Here is a 7,082-nt window from a genome sequence, read left to right as displayed (position 1 = left end):
CGACCACCAACAGGGGCTCTCACCTCGTGGAAGCTAATCCCTCAAATAGCCTCACAAATCACCGTAAAGGGCTACTCGCTGCAGTGAGCTAGCTCTCACCGTCCCAACTAGTAATATACCTACTATGGCGTCTGAGTCTCCCTACCCTTGCAAGTGGAACACCCACACACATGTACTTTTTAGACAATACAGTGGCCTCATAGTAAAACTAACATAGGTCACACCTTTCACTCCGATCCTATCATCCTTTTTTTTCTTTCTCTCAGGAGATGACAAACAGGGTCTTGCATGATGCAACAAACATCATCGTCAAAGGTATCTCCAGGAGGAGCCTCTCCAAGGCCGCTCTTCATGATTCAATTAAAAAAAAATCATGATTCAAATCACGCTTACATGTGTTTCTTTATTCTAATCACAAACATCTTGATTTGAATAATCTTGCATTGACATTTAGTTAAAGACCTGATTTATGTATGTAAAATACATTTTATCGAAGATGATTATTCTAAGAGATGTGCAAAGAATTAATTCTGAGAGACTCAATGACTAGAAACATATACGAAATAAATACATCATCGAAAACTGTGTTGAGGAGATTTCCAAAACTGCATCCTCGAATATATGGTTCTATCAAAGGATCGTGGGGTACATATTAATGTACACGGCATCGAAATCGTTTTGGATCCTAATAAAACATAAGTAAGAAATAAAATAAGAAGAAGTAATATATAATAAAAACATAGATAAGAAATATATATGCAATAAATACGAAATAAGTAAGAAGATGTAATAACATACAAATATCGAGATATTGTTGATTGTTCCTCGATGTTCATCATCCATAGTCAATAGAGATATAATGCTGCAGAGGTTGAGTGTTGCAGAGGTTTAGTGTGGTAAAGATGGAGTGTTGCAAATGATGAGTGTTGTGAGCCTGCTTCAACCCATATAAACTCTTTTTCAATCTAGACACATGATCTTCTTTACCTTTAACTTGAAAACCATCGGTTTGCTTCATGTAGATCTCTTCCTCTAAATCACCATGAAGGAAAGTTATTTTCACATCCGTTTGCTCAACCTCTAAATCAAGAGTAGAAACCAAACTCAACACGATTCTAATTAATGACATATTTACAACAAGTGAGAAAATATCATTAAATTCAACACTCTTTCTTTGACGGGAACCCTTCACCACTAATCTGGATTTATATCTTGGAGACTTAGAGTTGCTCTCATATTTAACTCTATAAATTCATCTATTTCCCAAAGCCCTTTTGCCTTTAGGAAGCTTCACTAAATCATAAGTGTCACTATCATACAATGATTTCATCACACTATACATTGCATCCATCCACTTTTGATTTTCATCACTTTCCATGGCCTCTTGAAAATACTCGGGTTCACTCTCATCACTCAAGGTCACATACTCATCAGAATTATACCTTGTAGAAGGTTGTATATGCATGTTAGACCTCCTAAGTTAAACTTGAGATATTTTGGAGTTTCACCAAGATTCTCATCATTTGACATATCTTTCTCCCCTTCACCATCATTAGTTTGAATATTTACCTCATCTCAAAGTTATTGATCATCAACATAATTATATGGCTCACCATTGTGATCATCACCACCAATAGCATCCAGATTATGACTAGATAACCGAACTGGATCAACATTAATTTAAACTTGAATTTAATTAATGGAAATATGATAATGGAAAATATTTAAAAGATTTAATTATATACTCTTCCAAAAAAATAATCATTTGATATTTTATTAAACAAATGATCATAAATATAAAACCAAAGAATATAAGTTAAACTTGAATTTATTTAATAAAAATATTCAAAAGATTTAATTATATAATTGTATACTCTTCCCCAAAAAAATTATTTGATGTTTTATTAAACAAATTATCATAAATATAAAATAAAATAAAATATAATTTAAACTTGAATTTAATTAATGAAAATATGATAATGGAAAATATTTAAAAGATTTAATTGTATACTGTTCCAAAAAAAGTTATTTGATGTTTTATTAAACAAATGATCATAAATATAAAAGAAAAGAATATAATTTATATTTGAATTTAATTAATGAAAATATGATGGAAAATATTTAAAAGAATTAATTGTATACTATTTGATGATTTATTAAATATATGATCATAAAATAAAATAAAAATGAAATGCTCGATTATTACATTATTCAAGTTTGAAATGACATAGAAATTTGGAGATCTTGTTGTGAATTTTGGGAGGTTGTGATAATGGCAATAATAATATGTTTGGGGAGAGAAGATGAGTGAGGCATGGTTGACGATGACACCCACATTTTTGTTATCTGTTTCATTTCTAAGTGTTTCTAGCTTATTGGAGGGTGAAGGTTGCAGCAGATGAGGAATAATGAAGGACTTGAGAGACCAATAAAGCAAAAATTCGAATTAAAAAAACAATTTGTTGACAGTGGGATTTGAACCCACGCCCTTTCGGACCAGAACCTTAATCTGGCGCCTTAGACCAACTCGGCCATATCAACTTGTTGTTTATTTGTTCAAAACAACGTCATTTAAACGTTGAATAATGCAAGAATGTTTTTCAAATCCTGCAGCACCTCTTACTTCTTACTTCTGCATCTAATCTAAGTTCCTTAATGAACCCAAATAAAAATCAATTCTAACACTAACATTTTTAAATTACTATTTCTAAAAAGTACACATTTATTACTAGAGATTGGATTCATGTCTTGATATATTCAATTTTATTCTTTTTATTGTCTTTACATATTCATGCGTAAAATAATATAATTATATTAATTATTTTTTATTTTTCATGTACAAATATTTAAAAACATAAATAAAATGCTAGTTTAATATTTAAAATATAACTCAAAAAGTTTCAATAATTATAATGAAGAACTTGCCTAATACAAACAAAAATAAATCATTTACATCAAATTAATATATACTAAACCAATAAATTAATTTCATCGACTATACAAAATTAAAATCTTCTTATATAGAAAATTATTTCTAGAATTAAATCAAATACTTTAATTATATATTATCGTTCTTGCATGGCCAAACGAACTAAATTGATGATCAATTAGACTATATGTCCACTGCATAAAAGGTACAAAATCGAATCAAGGACGAATCAACCTCTGATTCATATGCTTTCCACGAATTTTCGTTCGCATTACAACTCTATTGTTCACAACCTCCTTAGATCTCAAAATAGAGGGGCGCTCATAAGTGAACGTTGAAACATATCGCAACTGATTCGACTTATCATCTTCTAAGTCGCGATTCTCCAAAATCCAGATCTTCGGTCCTCTTGGAAACTCCACAAAGTGGCGAAGGGATAGATCTGAGATTCAAATCTAGGGTTGCTCTGGGGTGTGAAGGTTATGTCCATAAAGGTCACGTCGAGAATTCACAGTCCATATTCTATCTAATGTTTCCCATACTTATGACCTCTACGGGGTATTTATCGAGGCGACAACAGAAGACACCATAAGCTCATAGTTAATGACATCGTATACCATAAGTTCATAGTTAACGTCGAGCGTCAATCCAACAATCTAGTTTTGGGGTGCCTCCCATAAGCACTACAAGATTTCCACTAAATGAATCGGGATTTCCTCATGCCAGATCAAAGAGTGAATGTTCACCAAGCATGCCCGGAGGAAAATACCCTATATTCCAATTGTAATGAGACTAGTCGATAACAACCATCGACCATCGCTCAACATTCCCGGTCTAAAGGAAATCTTAGTTTGAAGCCTGGAGACTAACCACTCCAAATCTCTTGTGGGAAGGAGACTAATCGCCTCGATCCATTATTTAGAAGGAAGACTCACAAGTTCTCTTCGTATTTGATATTTGGTTATAAGTTAGCCAAAAACTTCATTTTCCTTGTATAAGTGAGTTCGAGAGTTCAACCTACAAAAAGCTCTTAAGTTTAATGGATACTCACAATAATAGTTCTTGGGGGGGGGGGGGGGTAGGTCTTTTTCTTTGATTGAATCTCTATAACTTCTGGTGTTCTTCTCTCTTTCCTTAACTTTTACTTTTTGAATTTTACTTTTCCGCTGCTTAATTCTAAAACATTTTCAAACTCTGATTTTAATTCAAAAAAGTTTTTCTGAAACACATAATTCACCCCCCTCTTGTGCGTGAAGTCACATGTCTTATAACTTGGTATACTCATGTCCCAAAAAATTCTTCTTGACAGTATTCACTATCTTGAGAAATTTTAAAAGGATGTTCGACGAACCTCCTTTTACAAGGATATGAAGTATAATGGCTAACTTCTAACCAAACAACTAGCAGAGTTTATCCTTCGAACCAAAATGAGATTTTGCACGTGTTGATCTCGAACCAATATGGAGTTTTACATTGACTATCCTCTAAGACGACAAGAAATTTATATTGGATATCCTCCGAACCGAACCAGGGTCTTACATAGATTGACATCTGAACCTATATGAGATTTTATAAAGGCTAATATCGAATCAATGATGCATTTATGCCAGGATGAGCTCAAGAAGTAATGTGAGATTTTACACAGGCTAATCTGGAACCGACAAAACTTTTACATTGGGCTAAGCTCAAAATTTATTGTGGAGATTTTAATGGTTGATCTTCTGATAACGCAAAAATACATTGTATATTTGCCTTGATTTACATTCAAAAATCGTACCATTTTCATTTATATTCCGATCATTCCGCAAATGTTCGAGTTATTTTTGCAGGTATTTCAATTCACATGCTTAAATAAGCAAAGTATAGAAAAGGAAGGAAAAGAAGAAGAAACAGAAGAGAAACAACAGAAAAACCAGAAACTATGAATTCTGTGCAGGTGACGACTGTCACAAGCCTCGTCACGACCGTCACGCCCTGTTTGTGACGGACATAACAAGCCCACCACGACCGTCACAAGGCCAAAGGCAGCGTAATGAAATTGTCAACAAAAGTGATCCACACGCCCCATTTTTCGCTCCTCAATCCACTTTCCCGTGAATCTCTCACTCAACCAAGTCACCCTTATTTCTCTCAACTATGAAGAACAAATGGATACTATAAAAGGATCGAAGTTGGAAACCTACGGGCATGTACGTTTTGAGCCTCCCTGAAGCAAACTCTCAAGCTATTTTCTCTGGATTTTTTTCCACAACAATTTTGTTTTCTATTATTTTTCTTCAGCAACACTGTTTTCTTTTACCGCAATTTGTTTATCGTTCCGTTAAGAGCTTTGATTTTTCCCTTCCCTTTCCGTTTTTCATTTAGCCAAAAGTAGTAGTTTCCTACACTAGGGAACTACTGTAATTTATTTAATTTAGTTTAAGCAATTATTTCGAAGAGCAAAATCCTACCGACTTGTGGAGGACTGCTCAAGTACTTCAAGATTCGGCATATTCGATTAATCAAAGTTCCAGGTTTTTATTCAATTATTATTATTATTATTATTATTATTACTTTATTATTAAATAATCATGTTTGCCTTATTGTTAATTTGTTAATTTGTTTATTAAATAATCAAAGTTCCAGATTTTAAAAACAGCGAGAGCACTTTAAAAGCAATTAGAACTTATTTATTTTCAAAAAGTATTTTTAACTTCAAATGGGACAGCGAGAGCGTACATTCTGACTTAAAAGTATAGTCCAAGTCAACAATCACGAGAGTGTGAGATAAAGCCTTTTAAATGAATATTTTCTACTAAAAGATATTTGATAATTAAAATATACACCGGTGACTTATCTAAACCCTGATGATTAATGCATTGCATACTAATATCCCTCTATTAATATTCTCTAAAAAACTTAATTTCCTTTAGATTTAATTTTTGTTCAACCAAACCTCTAAAAATCATCTCCTTAGCTAAACATAGTAACATCGATAGCATTAGTTTGACCATCGGTCCCTATGGGTTCGATATCTTTTAAAACTAAAACGATTGGACTGTGCACTTGCAGTCAAGTACCCGATAGACTATATTTTATATACAGTCACGAGACATATCAAGTTTTTGGTGTCGTTGTCGAGGACCTGATTTAGTCAAATAGTGCGATTCTTTTGTTGCGCAGTATAGACTAAGGTAAAAACTAATTTCCTTTCCCTTATTTCCCGATTGTATGTCAAGTACTTGCTCACAAGGTAAAAATTTAGCACCATCAATCGCAAAATTAGAGCGTTTCTTATATTTAAGACGCCGAATACTAGAGTACCAACGAAGGTACGATATTCCCGATATCTTTTTTCCTACTACTGAACCAGTTGAAAAACCAACCATAGCTGCAGTAGGACCACAAAATCGTCCTCTTAAGTTCTACGCTACCCCGTCCCAACAAGAACCTCACAACAGCACTGTTGCCCCTACTATCGATCAAAACGATTTCAAGTTGAAACCCTCATTATTATCAGTTGTCCAACAACATCAATTTGCTGGAAATCCTACGGACGACCCTAATGAACATTTGACCAAGTTTGTGCAGTACGCAGGCACTGTGAAGGCGAATGGTGTATCTCAAGATGCGATAAGACTACGCCTTTTTCCGTTCTCTCTAAGAGACGTAGCTTGGGCTTGGTTACAATCCTTGCCATCCAACTCAGTTACTACATGGGAAGAACTGAAGAACGTTTTCTTAGCCCGATATTTTCCGCCAAGCAAAACTGCTATGCTGAGAGCTCAAATCAACAGATTTCGACAAAAAGATGCAGAATCTCTCTATGATGCGTGGGAGAGATACAAAGACATGATAAGGATATGTCCACATCACAGTCTCAAAGACTGGGTGATCATTCACACATTTTACAATGGGCTTCTGTATAACACAAGACTGACAGTAGACGCTGTCGCGGGCGGTGAACTTATGGATAAGCCATACAACAAAGCCTATCAACTCATCAAAAACATGGCCCAAAACCTTTGCCAATGGGGAGGTGAAAGAACTCCAGTAGAAAAGTCCCAAACGAAAGGTGGAATGTACGAAATAAGTAGCCTTGACCACGTCCATGCAAAGGTAGATTCCCTTGTTCAAAAGTTAGACAACTTGACCATACCACCCGCAGCCACCG

At 34.3% G+C, this 7,082-nt stretch overlaps 2 non-coding genes across 2 annotated transcripts; both read right to left on the bottom strand.

Moving 5' to 3' along the window:
- Positions 1 to 2,460: 2,460 nt before the first annotated feature.
- Positions 2,461 to 2,541, bottom strand: TRNAL-AAG (transfer RNA leucine (anticodon AAG)). Its single transcript has one exon. It is a non-coding gene; the product is annotated as a tRNA-Leu (tRNA).
- A 4,141-nt stretch (positions 2,542 to 6,682) lies between these two features.
- On the bottom strand, positions 6,683 to 6,789 carry LOC127109977 (small nucleolar RNA R71). The gene has a single exon (XR_007797217.1). It is a non-coding gene; the product is annotated as a small nucleolar RNA R71 (small nucleolar RNA).
- Between the last annotated feature and the right edge of the window lie 293 nt (positions 6,790 to 7,082).

Source organism: Lathyrus oleraceus, chromosome 7 (assembly GCF_024323335.1).
Source record: "Lathyrus oleraceus cultivar Zhongwan6 chromosome 7, CAAS_Psat_ZW6_1.0, whole genome shotgun sequence".
Taxonomy (NCBI): Eukaryota; Viridiplantae; Streptophyta; class Magnoliopsida; order Fabales; family Fabaceae; genus Lathyrus; species Lathyrus oleraceus.
The sequence above is the reverse complement of the archived record's forward strand: the minus strand, read 5'-3'. Positions and strand labels throughout refer to the sequence as shown.